The sequence below is a fragment of the Mustelus asterias genome, chromosome X, assembly GCF_964213995.1.
Source record: "Mustelus asterias chromosome X, sMusAst1.hap1.1, whole genome shotgun sequence".
Lineage (NCBI taxonomy): Eukaryota > Metazoa > Chordata > Chondrichthyes > Carcharhiniformes > Triakidae > Mustelus > Mustelus asterias.
Window position 1 is genome coordinate 2,752,725 of NC_135834.1, and position 14,791 is coordinate 2,767,515.

At 47.5% G+C, this 14,791-nt stretch overlaps 1 protein-coding gene across 18 annotated transcripts in view; it reads right to left on the reverse strand.

The window, feature by feature from the left end:
* r3hdm2 (R3H domain containing 2) overlaps positions 1-14,791 on the reverse strand; it is a 337,844-nt gene that overhangs the window by 81,820 nt on the left and 241,233 nt on the right. The gene's annotated exons all lie outside the window — the stretch shown is intronic.

Genomic DNA, 14,791 nt, shown 5'->3' on the forward strand with positions numbered 1-14,791 from the left:
CTCCCCGTGGGCCTCCATCCGACGCCCAGGCAGCACTTTGGCTGAGACTGGGAATTCAGTGTGGTGCGACTGAATGAGACTGGTGGCCCTCCAATGCGGAACCCCTCGGAGTTGGTTTGCAATACTGAGATACTCAAAAACACTATTCTAAAAATCACACATACAATCATTTTTGAAAAATGCAATTGTATAAACAATAACCTATCGTCTGCATTCTATAAAATATATCCTTGTGAGGAGGTGTAGAATGTACATGTGGCCAATTTATATGTATGAACTTCTTCCGACACTGGCCAGACCACGTACTATTCTTAGCGCACAGAGCTATCTCTGGTGTACGAGTCACAACTTCACGTGCATTTTAAATATCGGTAGAGGCTCTTTAAATCAAAATGGGAACTGAAATAGGGAAGTAGTGTGCAGCAGACCTCAATGTTATAACCTTGTGCAAGTTACGTCAGCTGTTATGTACATTACTGGCGTATGAAGGAGAATGCTGAATGATCTCCTGCAAGGGAGAACCTTTGTCAAACCTCCACATATAAACAAGAATAGGAAATTCTTCATCCCAGAAGGGCAAAGAGAATTCAAATTATCGAGCGACACGATCCTTTTATGACTGTTCCACTACACAAAGCAACCATAACTGGGCAACTTCTGATTCAACACATACCTAATTCTTTCCAGGTAAGCCAGCCCTTTGGTTGATGTCTATGGACTTATTTGAGCCCGTTATCCAGGTAAAGACACATCTGCTTCAGCAAAACAAATCCTCCAGTGAAAAACGTGGCTGCAAAGGTTAAGCCAAGTGGCAGTAATCTGTACGAATCATTTGTCTCTCCTGTAGGTACTACCTGCAAGATCTTTCAATTCCTGTCTGGAAGTACACTTGCTTGACAGCATGACACTGACTTGCAGTGTTACTTCCTGGGCAATCCACTGACCTTCATGTTCTCCTGAGAACCAGGCTGCCTATTTTTCTGTCATCTGTAGATACTGACACCCCCCCCCCCCCCCCCCCCCCACCCTCCCCCAAGTCCAGATCATTTACATATACTAGGAAGAGAAACGATCGCAACACAGCTCACTGGTGGGCTGTTTACATCCATCCGATTCAAAAAAAATCCATTAGCCAGTACTCTCTGCTTTCTGTTCAACTACCATCTGATCCATGCTTACCCATCCACTGTCGCTATGTTACCATGAGCTTCAACTTTCATCCAACAACTCTTTCACATGGCATCATCAAATGCTCTTTGAAAATGCAGATACACAACCCCACCGCATTTCCTTTCTCACTACACATCATTTCCTCCAAAAAAATCTCCAGGAAATTTGTGTTTATCTTTTCAGAAATTCTTGCTGACTGTCCTTCATTAACCCAGGCCTTACTGGCGAATTGGTGACTTTATTTTGTACTGTAGCCTCAAACAACTTAGCCACACCTAATGTTAGACTGGCAGGCCTATACCTACCTGGCTTATTCTCTTCTCAGAGGTAGTATGATGGTGATGACAACCTAATCTGTGATGGCCTGATCTGCAGATCTATAACGGGACCAACTTGCTCAGCTCATTAACTTACTCATTCACAGGCATTAAGAAAACATCCCATCAGTAATAAAGAAAGTCTGTGGCCCGTAGCTTCTGGCCTGGAGCTCCAAATGGGTGAAATTCTATGTTCCCCCGAGAAACAGGCAATCAACGTCAAAAATCAGAAAACTACTGGCTCTGCGTGGCTGGCTCAGAGCAGAAAGTGCAGATTTCTAGGAGAATACTGGAGTCTCTCTGATCTTTGCTGGTGTTGGAATCAACAGTAAGAGAAAGTCAGCATCAGCACTGAGTACAGCTGCATCAGACAGTAAGGGTGCTATTATAGATCAGGTATGCGTATCCAAGGGAGTGTGTTGGGGTCAATACGATGGCATTGTTGCTCTGCTGATTCTCAGGTTATCGGATCAATGTAGGTTGGTGCCTGAATCAAAATGGACCTCAAGTGTTGAAGATCCAATCCAGCATAGCACAGATCCGATTCCAAGCCAAGCTGTCACACTACAGTGCTCACAGCGGCATCTCCCGACAACATGGAGGATTTCCCTGGTACATTCCATCGACAAAAAGGGAAATTCAGTCAATTCCTGCCCAATAAACTCCAGGGCATCGACAAGCACCACCTACTCACCAAACCCCAGCTTGTGTTTCACCAGAAGGACACAGAACGGATACACATTCACCACAAGGTGACCATTTGAAGGAGCATGGCACCAATGGGAGTTAAAAGGGAAAGCCCTGCAGTGGCTGCAGCCATACAGTTTGCGAATAAGAGGTCCCCCTTTTAAGAAAGGGGTGAGGACACGTTTCTTCTCTTAGTCTGTAAAATTCTGTCCCCCAGTCAGCAGTGGAAGTTGGGTCATTGAATTTATTCAAGGCTGACTTAGACAGATTTTTTGCACTACAAGGGGATGGGTTATGGGGAACAGGCAGGAAAGTGAAGTTGAGACCACAGTCAGATCAGCCATGATCTTACTGAATGGCGGAGCAGTCTTGAGGGCCAAAGGGCTTCTCTTGCTCTGAAGCCCCATGTTCCCGACACAAGGTAACATGGCGGTAGTTGCTGGAGCTCAGTCACAACAGCGTTAGGGCATCACGGAGGGCATTTCCCAGGAAAGTCTCCCATGTCTAAACATTTTCAGCTACTTCATCACTGATCTATCCTCCATCAGAACATCAAGAGGCCGCTTGCAGGATATTCCATTCAAAACCCATCTGATGTTCCGCAGGGCTCTGTACTGGGACCTCTGCTATTTGTGATATATATAAATGATTTGGAAGAAGGTGTAACTGGTGTAATCAGCAAGTTTGCGGATGACACGAAGATGGCTGGACTTGCGGATAGCGAAGAGCATTGTCGGGCAATACGGCAGGATGTAGATAGGCTGGAAAATTGGGCGAAGAGGTGGCAGATGGAGTTTAATCCGGATAAATGCGAAGTGATGCATTTTGGAAGAAATAATGTAGGGAGGAGTTATACAATAAATGGCAGAGTCATCAGGAGTATAGAAACACAGAGGGATCTGGGTGTGCAAGTCCACAAATCCTTGAAGGTGGCAACACAGGTGGAGAAGGTGGTGAAGAAGGCATATGGTATGCTTGCCTTTCTAGGACGGGGTATAGAGTATAAAAGCTGGAGTCTGATGATGCAGCTGTATAGAACGCTGGTTAGGCCACATTTGGAGTACTGCGTCCAGTTCTGGTCGCCGCACGACCAGAAGGACGTGGAGGCGTTAGAGAGAGTGCAGAGAAGGTTTACCAGGATGTTGCTTGGTATGGAGGGTCTTAGCTATGAGGAGAGATTGGGTAAACTGGGGTTGTTCTCCCTGGAAAGACGGAGAATGAGGGGAGATCTAATAGAGGTGTACAAGATTATGAAGGGGATAGATAGGGTGAACGGTGGGAAGCTTTTTCCCAAGTCGGAGGTGACGATCACGAGGGGTCACGGGCTCAAGGTGAGAGGGGCGAAGTATAACTCAGACATCAGAAGGACGTTTTTTACACAGAGGGTGGTGGGGGCCTGGAATGCGCTGCCAAGTAGGGTGGTGGAGGCAGGCACGCTGACATCGTTTAAGACTTACCTGGATAGTCACATGAGCAGCCTGGGAATGGAGGGATACAAACGATTGGTCTAGTTGGACCAAGGAGCGGCACAGGCTTGGAGGGCCGAAGGGCCTGTTTCCTGTGCTGTACTGTTCTTTGTTCTTTGATAATGAAGCAGCCCATGCTAGCTTATAACAGGGCTTGAGTAACCTTGTACTGACAAGTGGCAGGTAACATTCATCTACTCAAGAGTTGGATCATGACCACCTTGAACCAGAGAAAGCCCAAGCACCATCCTTTGATCTTCAACAGCACCAGCGCTCGCACAATATCGACATCCGAGGGTCACCACTGGCCAGAAACTGAACTGAACCAGCCACAACATGGCAATGAGAGCAGGACAGAGACTGGGTACTCTGCAACAAATAGCTCAACTCCCATTAGAGCCACTTCATTGTCGACAAGACTCAAGAGAACAAAGAACAAAGAATAATACAGCACAGGAACAGGCCCTTCGGCCCTCCAAGCCCGCGCCGCTCCCCGGTCCAGGATTGAATCCTGAATCCAGGATCCCCGCCCAATTTTCCAGCCTATCTACATACCAATATCCTATCCACCGAGCTGTCCCTCACAGCTACGATGCTTTGTTCATTACAACCTATTAACTCACCCCCACCCCCCCATTCCAGACCATGTGATCTCCAGGGAGAGGCGAAAACCCAGAGTGAAAAACCCCAGGGCCAATATGGGGAAAAAAAATCTGGGAAATTCCTCTCCGACCCCCTGAGGCGATCGAAACGAGTCCAGGAGATCACAATGGCCCTGATCGGAAAATGCTTCCCAACCCTAGTCATTTCCACTTCCACGAACACCATATGAATTCCCTGCCCCCGAGACAGGTTCCCAACTATCCGCAGTCTCGCTCTGTACTGGCACCAGCAAGATGATCATAGAATGAAGCCTTGAAACAATGAACAATTAGCCCGCGCCGCTCCCTGGTCCAAACTAGACCATTCTTTTGTATCCCTCCATTCCCACTCCGTTCATATGGCTGTCGAGATAAGTCTTAAACGTTCCCAGTGTGTCCGCCTCCTCCACCCTGCCTGGCAGCGCATTCCAGGCCCCCACGACCCTCTGTGTGAAATATGTCCTTCTGATATCTGTGTTAAACCTCCCCCCCTTCACCTTGAACCTATGACCCCTCGTGAACGTCACCACCGACCCGGGGAAAAGCTTCCCACCGTTCACCCTATCTATGCCTTTCATAATTTTATACACCTCTATTAAGTCTCCCCTCATCCTCCGTCTTTCCAAGGAGAACAACCCCAGTTTCCCCAATCTCTCCTCATAACCAAGCCCCTCCATACCAGGCATCATCCTGGTAAACCTCCTCTGTACTCTCTCCAAAGCCTCCACGTCCTTCTGGTAGTGTGGCGACCAGAACTGGACGCAGTATTCCAGATGCGGCCGAACCAACGTTCTATACATCTGCAACATCAGACCCCAACTTTTATACTCTATGCCCCGTCCTATAAAGGCAAGCATGCCATAAGCCTTCTTCACCACCTTCTCCACCTGTGACGTCACTTTCAAGGATCTGTGGACTTGCACACCCAGGTCCCTCTGCGTATCTACACCCTTTATGGTTCTGCCATTTATCATATAGCTCCTCCCTACATTATTTCTACCAAAATGCATCACTTCGCATTAATCAGGATTGAACTCCATCTGCCATTTCTTTGCCCAAATTTCCAGCCTATCTATATCCTTCTGTAGCCTCTGACAATGTTCCTCACTATCTGCAAGTCCTGCCAGTTTTGTGTCGTCCGCAAACTTACTGATCACCCCAGTTACTCCTTCTTCCAGATCATTTATATAAATCACAAACAGCAGAGGTCCCAATACAGAGCCCTGCGGAACACCACTAGTCACAGGCCTCCAGCCGGAAAAAGACCCTTCCACTACCACCCTCTGTCTTCTGTGACCAATCCAGTTCTCCACCCATCTAGCCACCTCCCCCTTTATCCCATGAGATCCAAGCTTTTTCACCAGCCTACCATGAGAGACTTTGTCAAACGCTTTACTGAAGTCCATATAGACGACATCCACGGCCCTTCCCTCGTCAACCATTTTGGTCACTTCTTCAAATAACTCCACCAGGTTAGTGAGGCATGACCTCCCTCTCACAAAACCATGCTGACTATCGTTAATGAGTTTATTCCTTTCTAAATGCGCATACATCCTATCTCTAAGAATCTTCTCCAACAACTTCCCCACCACGGACGTCAAACTCACCGGCCTATAATTACCCGGGTTATCCTTCCTACCCTTCTTAAATAACGGGACCACATTAGCTATCCTCCAATCCTCTGGGACCTCACCTGCGTCCAGTGACGAGTCAAAGATTTGTGTCAGAGGCCCAGCGATTTCATCTCTCGTCTCCCTGAGCAGCCTTGGATAGATTCCATCAGGCCCTGGGGATTTGTCAGTCTTTAAATTCTCTAACAAACCTAACACTTCCTTCTTTGTAATGGAGATTTTCTCCAACGGTTCAACACTCCCCTCCGAGACACTCCCAGTCAACACATCCCTCTCCTTTGTGAATACCGACGCAAAGTATTCATTTAGGATCTCCCCTACTTCTTTGGGCTCCAAGCATAATTCCCCACTTTTGTCCCTGAGAGGTCCGATTCTTTCCCTGACAACCCTTTTGTTCCTAACGTATGAATAAAATGCCTTGGGATTCTCCTTAATCCTGTCTGCCAAGAACATTTCGTGACCCCTTTTTGCTCTTCTAATTCCCCGTTTGAGTTCTTTCCTACTTTCTTTGTACTCCTCCAGAGCTCCCTCCGTTTTTAGCTGCCTGGACCTACCGTACGCCTCTCTTTTCTTTTTGACCAGTCCCTCAATTTCCCTGGTTATCCACGGTTTTCGAATCCTACCCTTCCTATCCTTCTTTTTAACAGGCACATGCCTGTCCTGTAGCCCTAACAACTGTTCCTTAAAAGACTCCCACATGCCAGATGTGGATTTACCCTCAAACAGCCTCTCCCAATCAAGAGCTGCCAATTTCTGCCTAATCCCACTAAAGTTAGCCTTCCCCCAATCCAACACCTTACCCTTGGGACACCACTCATCCTTTTCCATCACTATCCTAAAGCTAACAGAATTGTGGTCTCTATTTGCCACATGTTCCCCTACCGAAACTTTGAAGACCTGACCGGGCTCATTCCCCAGTACGAGGTCCAGTATAGCCCCCTCTCTAGTCGGGCTATCTACATATTGTTCCAAAGAACCCTCCTGTACGCATTTTACAAATTCCTCCCCAATCAGAGTCCCTGCTCTCAGCGATTTCCAGTCTATACCAGGGAAATTGAAGTCTCCCACTACAACAACCCTATTTTTCCTGCACCTATCCAGTATCTCCTGACATATCCGTTCTTCCACTTCCCTTGGGCTGTTGGGGGGCCTGTAGTACACCCCCAACATAGTGACTGCGCCCTTCCTGTTTCTAAGCTCCACCCAGAGTGACTCGTTACACGACCCCTCTGAATTGTCCTCCCTCTGCACCGCTGTAATATGCTCTCCAACTAATACTGCTACTCCCCCACCTCTTTTGGCCCCTCCTCTGTCTCGCCTAAAACACTTGTACCCCGGAATATTCAGCTGCCAGTCCTGTCCCTCTTTCAACCAAGTCTCTATCACCGCAACCACATCCAAATTCCTCGTGAGCATTAAGGCCCTAAGTTCATCTGTCTTACCTGCTACGCTCCTTGCATTGAAGTATAAGCACTCCAGACCTCCAGGCCCAGTGAGGTCATCCTCCCCCAGAGTGCTCTTCTTCTTTGCCAGCCTTGTCCCAGCCCCAAGCTCGTCCCCAGCCTCTACACTTGTAGACCTAATATTTTGATCCCCTCCCCCCTGCCATACTAGTTTAAACCCCCCCGAACTGCACTAGCAAAACTCCCAGCCAGGATATTCGTGCCCTTCCAACTTAGTTGTGACCCGTCCTTCTTGTACAGGTGCCATCCTCTCCTGAAAACTTCCCATTGATCTAGGAAAATGAAGCCCTCCCTCCTGGACCAGTCCTTTAGCCAAGCATTCAATTTTACTAACTCCCTATTCTTAGCCTCACTGGCACGAGGCATTGGGAGCAGCCCAGAGATGGCCACCCTGGAGGCCCTACTTTTTAGCCTATTTCCCAACTCCCTGAATTGCTCTCGTAGGATCCCCCTGCTCTTCCTATCTACGTCATTTGCACCAATGTGTACAATGACATCCGTTTCTTTATCTTCCCCTTTTAAGATGCCTCCTATCCGCTTGGAGACATCCATGACCCCAGCACCAGGTAGGCAGACTACCATCCTGTAGTCCCGTTCGCACCCACAGAATTGCCTGTCCGTGCCTCTAACCGACGCGTCCCCCACCACTATTGCTCTCCTAACCCCTCTCTTTCCTTTCCGGGCCACAGAGCCTGACTGGTCACTGTGGCTTACCCCTGGAGAGTCATCCTCCCCCACACTATCCAAAACAATATACTTGTTTTGGAGTGGGACAACCACAGGTGACCCCTCTCTAATTGCTCACTCCCCTCCCCTCTCACACCTGTCGCCGAGCCCTTCCTATTATGAGAGACAGCCACTGGAGTACTCTCTGGTACGTTACCCTTCTGACCTTTACTCCTCCTAACTGTGACCCACGTGTCTTCCTCCCGATGCCCCGGTGTAACTCGTTCCCTATAACTCATGTCAATTATTCTCTCATTCTCCCTGACTAGACCAAGGTCAGCAATCTGCAGCTCCAGTTCCGTGACGCAGTCCCTCAGGAGCTGCAGTTCCACGCACCTGGCACAAATGTGAAACTCTGGGAGGCTAGGTGTTTCCAGGAACTCCCACATCCCACACCGGAAGCACCGAACTGGCCTATCGCTCATAGTTACCCTTATCCGATACAGGTTTGGATAAAAATATCTTACCTTGCCTCGCCCTTTCAGCCTAAGCCCTGTGAACCAAAGCCCTTATAGCTCACACTCTGCTTCCCACACACTCCACTGCCCGCTCCCGACGCTGCCCGCTGTATAGTGCGGCCGGCTTTTTATGCTCCAGTCGAACAAAGAGGTCGAAGCCCCCAGGTAACTGACTTTTATACTAAGAACTCAACCTCCCAGAATCCCCTTCAGCTGACCTCACTTCCTTTAATTTAAAACCTTGAAAAAAGCCCGCGAAACAAACAAGGAATACAATTAAATAAATAAATAAATCAGTACTTTGCTTACCCTCAGCACTCCTGCTAAGAATCTCTCCCTCAGTCCTGCTCCAGTCGAACAAAGAGTGACATTGTAGTGACATTGAAGCAGCTCACCACCACTCAGGACAGAATGGCTTACTTGGTTCTGCTTCTGCCAGTTGTCTCCATATCCATCTATTCTACCAGCATCACTGACTGCAGAATGCGTCAGTAACAGCACACATTGCAACAACTCACCAAGGTAACTTTGACAGCATCTCCCTCCCCTGTAACTTCTACAACTGGGAAAAGCAAAAACGGAACGTCGTAGAACATCACTACCTCCATGTTTCCTTCCAAATCTCTCACTATCCTGACCTTGACATAATTCACTCCCCCCACCTCCCCGCCATTGCCGCAGGGTCAAAATTCTGGAATTCCCAACTAAAATCCATATGGGGAGCTCCATCACAACATGCACATCAGTACTTCAAGAAGGCAGCTCACCGCAACCTTCTCAAGGAAACTAGAGGTGGACAATAAATGTAGCTCTGCATCTATCAACCACACTGCAAAGTAACAAGTCCTTTTAAACTTTCTTTTCCCCAACCATGGGCAGAGACGGACTTAAAATGAAGCACGCTGTACCTAGGCACAGGGCCCCAACCAATTGGGGGCTGTACCTAGGCACAGGGCCCCAACCAATTGGGGGCTGTACCTAGGCACAGGGCCCCAACCAATTGGGGGCTGTACCTAGGCACAGGGCCCCAACCAATTGGGGGCTGTACCTAGGCACAGGGCCCCAACCAATTGGGGGCTGTACCTAGGCACAGGGCCCCAACCAATTGGGGGCTGTACCTAGGCACAGGGCCCCAACCAATTGGGGGGGGGGGGGGGGGGCTCATGTTGGTCAGTGGCACCAATCAGAGCCTCAGAGCTCTCAAATTAAATTCTCTATCTGTCCTGAGCTTGTACACAGAAGCGGAAACGGACATCTCGCTGTGCTTGCAGCCCAGTATATTAGTCCATTGTGCTGAGCTATTGCACTAGTTTTGGAGCAGGCTTTAGGACAGAAGACAGCAAAGACAGGTGCTGTGTGTTAGCCACTGGAAAGGATTCATGGGAATTGACATGGATACATATCTGAAATCCTGGAGCTGTTTGGCCAAGAAACGCCTGCTGCCAAAAAGGTGTTTGGCCACTTAGTGCGAGTAGACAAATTCAAACACTTTCAACCTGGGAATGGCCTTGACTTTCAAAAAGATTAAACCTCAAAATAGAACAGACAAAAATGGAACTTCTCTTCCCAGAGTGACGAGCAACAAAAGGATCTCCTGCTGACAGCAGGAGAAACACAACTGAAGCAGAGACACAAGTGGGTCACCTGCTCAGGGCAGCTAGGCATGGTGCAAGGGCTTTAAAAGGGTAGTGTCTGAAGTGCTTTTCCTTCTGTTTTAAAACCCTTGTAGGATGACAGAGTTTCCGAGACATGGCTTATCTGTTACTAGATATTAGTATAACCATACTGCAAACTCTTGTGGCAGAAACCAAGTACTGCAACATTATAATGTTGATAACTGTCCAAAAAGGTTGAGCTTTTAAATGATTTCAGGACTAGCCAGTAGAGGGCAGTAAAAGGACTCTATCCACACCATGCAAATAAAACATTTCACTTGTTGAGCAAATTCAATTGCAGTTGTACCTATTTTTTTGCCACTGATGGAAGTTCTTTTTACATAGCTCACTGATCTCAGGCTCGAGAACTCAAGCATCAAAGCCCCCTGTAAAATGACTTTTAAACAGGAACACTGATAGAAAAGCAGAAACGGGGAAGGTCATCTCCAAAACAGTGGCAAACGTCCTGGAATCCTTTCCAATAAAAAATGGAAATTGACTGATTGGGTCTTTATAATCCAATTGAGCCTTTTCTTTAGAGTACGAGCAAGACTTTTTAGTTAATCCAAAATCTTCGCTTATTATTTCCAGCTTTTGATGTCCATGAAACACAGGTTCAAAACTTGGATCTGAATGACTCTTAACTATCCCTTTTTCACCAAGTCAACACATTGGGAACCACTGCCCTTCACTGGGCTATTCTAGGAAGAATAACGGAACATTTTAGAATACAGTGGAGCTTTCTAATAATATCAAATTTATAAACATGGGATTGAGAAATACGTGGATAAATCTGGACTGTCCTAAAGAGTGTAATTGAGAGCCCCGAATGGCATACTGCTGGGTGTGACCAAACTCTCTGTCTCCACTTGTATGTCAGTCTGAAAGACTACAAGGAACAGCCCGGTGGCACAGTGGTTAGCACTGCTGCCTCACAGCGCCAGTCCGGCCTCGGGTTACTGTCTGTGTGGAGTTTGCACATTCTCCCCGTGTCTGTGTGGGTTTTCTCCGGGTGCTCCGGTTTCTTCCCACAGCCCAAAGATGTGCAGGTTAGGTGGATTAGCCATGCTAAATTGCCCCTTAGTGTCAGGGGGATTAGCAGGGGAAATGTGTGGGGTTACAGGAGTAGGGCCTGGGTGGGATTGCGGTCAGTACAGGCGCGATGGGCCGAATGGCCTCCTTCTGTACTGCAGGAATTCTATGATAACTGAAGCTAGTCCGTTTATTTATTCATGTTCATTTATTAGTCACAAGTCAGCTTACATTAACACTGCAATGAAGTTACTGTGAAATCCCCTAGTCGCCACACTCCTGTTCGGGTACACTGAGGGAGAATTTAGCATGGCCAATCCATCTAACCAGCACATCTTTCAGACTGTGGGAGGAAACCGGAGCACCCGGAGGAAGCCCACACAGACATGGGGAGAATGTGCAAACTCCACACAGACAGTGACCCGAGCCGGGAATCAAACCCGGGTCCCTGGTGCTGTGAGGCAGCAGCGCTAACCACCAAAAAGGTTGCCACAATGGTGCAGATTCTGGTGCACTGTGTCGGTACTGCCCGCCCTGGCCATTCATGATTCAGTAAGTCATTATTGAGAGGTTAGAAGCCCCAAACCACAACGAAACCTTTATGATGTGGGAACCACCATATAGTATTAGACTATCAGAATTTACTGGGCTCTGCTTCAGCCTTTCATCTGAGCTTCAAGCATGCTTGGAAAAGGTCTCGTTTCTCAGAGCCATTCCAGAAATTGTCTGCAAGATGTGCCGTTGCACCCTGAAGACTTGGAGCAACTTCTTCCCTCTCCGCTGACCCATTAAAAGATAGTCGTGAAACAAAATGCCAAATGTTAGGCCCACCCACTCAAATTCAACACAAACTGTTCCAGCAGCTTTGGTTTTACAAAGGGCAGCAGCAGTTGACTGTGAAAGAACCTTATTCTGCCAGTGACTACTGTGCAGCCCTTTCACGGACGGAGCCAGCTGAGTGAACTTGATGTCATGCGGCAGGACCAGAGTAGATCTGTCCAGCCAAACCTGCTAACAATGCATTCATATGCTTGGCGGCACAATCCAGAAATTCTGAATAATTCATAGACTCCCTACAGTGCACAAGACGGCCATTCGGCCCATTGAAATAGAAATAGATGAAATAGAAACCCTACAGTACAGAAGGAGGCCATTCGGCCCATCGAGTCTGCACCGACCACAATCCCACCCAGGCCCTACCTCCATATCCCTACATATTTACCCACTAATCCCTCTAACCTACGCATCTCATAACACTAAGGGGCAATTTTAGCATGGCCAATCAACCTAACCCGCACATCTTTGAGTCTCCACCAACTCTCTGACAGAGCATCTACCCCGCCCCAAGCCCTCACATATTTGCCCCCCTAACCTACACATCTTTGGAAACAAAGGGGCAATTTAGCATGGCCAACCCACCTAACCTACACATCTTTGGACTGGAGGAGGAAATGGAGTACCCAGAGGAAACCCACGCAGACACGGGGAGAACGTGCAAACTCCACACAGACACTGACCTGAGGCCGGAATCGAACCCGGGTCCCAGGCGCTGTGAGGCAGCATTGAATGGTAGATATTCCATGTCAAGAAAGGAAGATGACTGTCAAAGCCGTAACTTTGGTCTAGCACAAGGGTTTGCAACTCGAATGGGAATGGATTTGGATATTTTGTGTCTGTTAGCCCAAGCATAGCCCTAAATCACAGGGAAATGGGCATGAGAAACTCATTGAAGTTAATGGTTGCAGCCTGTCTGAAATCTAGAGGAAAATTGCTACCTCCAGCATCAGGACACCCAGGGGGAACAGGTCAAGGCTTTGTGTGATCTGAATACTGAAGACGTCTATAAACTACTAGCTCTGAAGACTTCTATAAATTATTAGCTCTGGTCAAGATGAAACGCCCTCTAGAACTACCTCCCCCTCTTCAGAGGAATCCTGGACTTTAATGCCTATAAGCTGACAGAGGAATTCAACAGGTAGAGTTCTTCCCTAGAGAAATTCTAAACTGTCTTCAGGCAGCATACAATGTAGCCAGATTTAATTGATCAGAATACAAATGGATTTTGGGGGTTCAGAGTTTAAGTATTGCTGGAAAAAGCCGTGCTGTTGAAGCGTTGTGTCTTGCGCTCATCAGGACAGACACAAAAATGCCAAATTTCAAAAGGTAACAATTTATACTGCATGAGTAAAGGATGCTTTTGGTTGGCTCAAATTGGCTGAGATGGTGTCATGGCAAATGCACCAGGTAGCTATTGTTTGTTCAAAAAAGGTGCAATGGCTGGACATCTTCCTCTTATCTGTAGACAGGCCCCTATTTGAATATATGCAGCTTCTCGCAATACATTGCGAGCCCAAGTGACAATCTTAAAATTGCTCGTGTTAATTGTCAGCATACTTGGGATTGTTCAGCAAGTGCTGTTCAATCACAGCATCACATCTGACATTAGATACTGTGTTCTGAGTTTTGCAAGCACAGGTTGGTTGAGTACGGTCAGTACTCTGTGTATTGTGAACTGCCAAAGCAACGTGTTATTTGGTATAATCTTCCATTTGTTGGGATACATGGCCTACATCCCTGATTGCATACTGGCACCGAAATTCATAGACATCACTCATCCGTATGGTTGGCAAAACATCTTCGAGGACAGCATCCTGTTAGTGGAAAGTAGCAGTCAGATTGCCACTGCCTTGTAGCAGCATGAAACAACTGGTTACACCTTGTAGCCTGATGGGTATTCATGAGACACCAGCAAGTGAAGACACCAGCAAGTGAAGACACCAGCAAAGCCTGATGGTTAAAAGGGCTAACTCTGTACCAAGCAAAGGGTTGTGGGAGCAGTAAAGAACAGGGTGTGCAGCTGTGGAACAAACATATGAATTCATTTGACGGTAGCTGCCTTGAACAGAAAGTGATTGAACACAAATCCCCGTTGCTGAGAGAATCACGACTCCCTGCAGAGGCACGACTCAGTATTCGTGACCAAAAAGCCAGTGATTAGTGCCTGTGCTGTGAGTATGTGACTGGAAGCAGGATCTGAAGAGGAGAAGGAGACAAAGAGACATTAGCAGCAACAACATGGAATCAACCACTGTAGAAGGAGCAACAAGACCTCAGAGTCTGGGACTCGGAGACATGGGAACAAAACCCATCAGCAGGGAATCTGATCAGTTCAGCTTGCCATGGGTAGTATCTCGAAGATCAAGTCATGAGCTTGGATATTTTGTGAAGCTTTGACACCTTTTGAATATGTGTGTGGATAACAGACTAGGTCAGAGGTTAGTTACATTGTGTATAACGAAGTTTGATGCCTGGTGTAATTTTGTGGCAACCTGGTACAGCACAAGAAAGGAAATTTGTTGTACAATAATTCGAGAGTTTGAGTGTCTTAGTCCAGTGTCAGTCAACCCGAGTTCGAAGGCAACAACATGTTGCTCAAATTTTTGACCTAGTGTACCCTTACTTACAGCAGAATTTGAGGGAGCCATGATGTTGGACTGGGGTGGACTCAGTAAGAAGTCTCACAACACCAGGTTAAAGTCCAACAG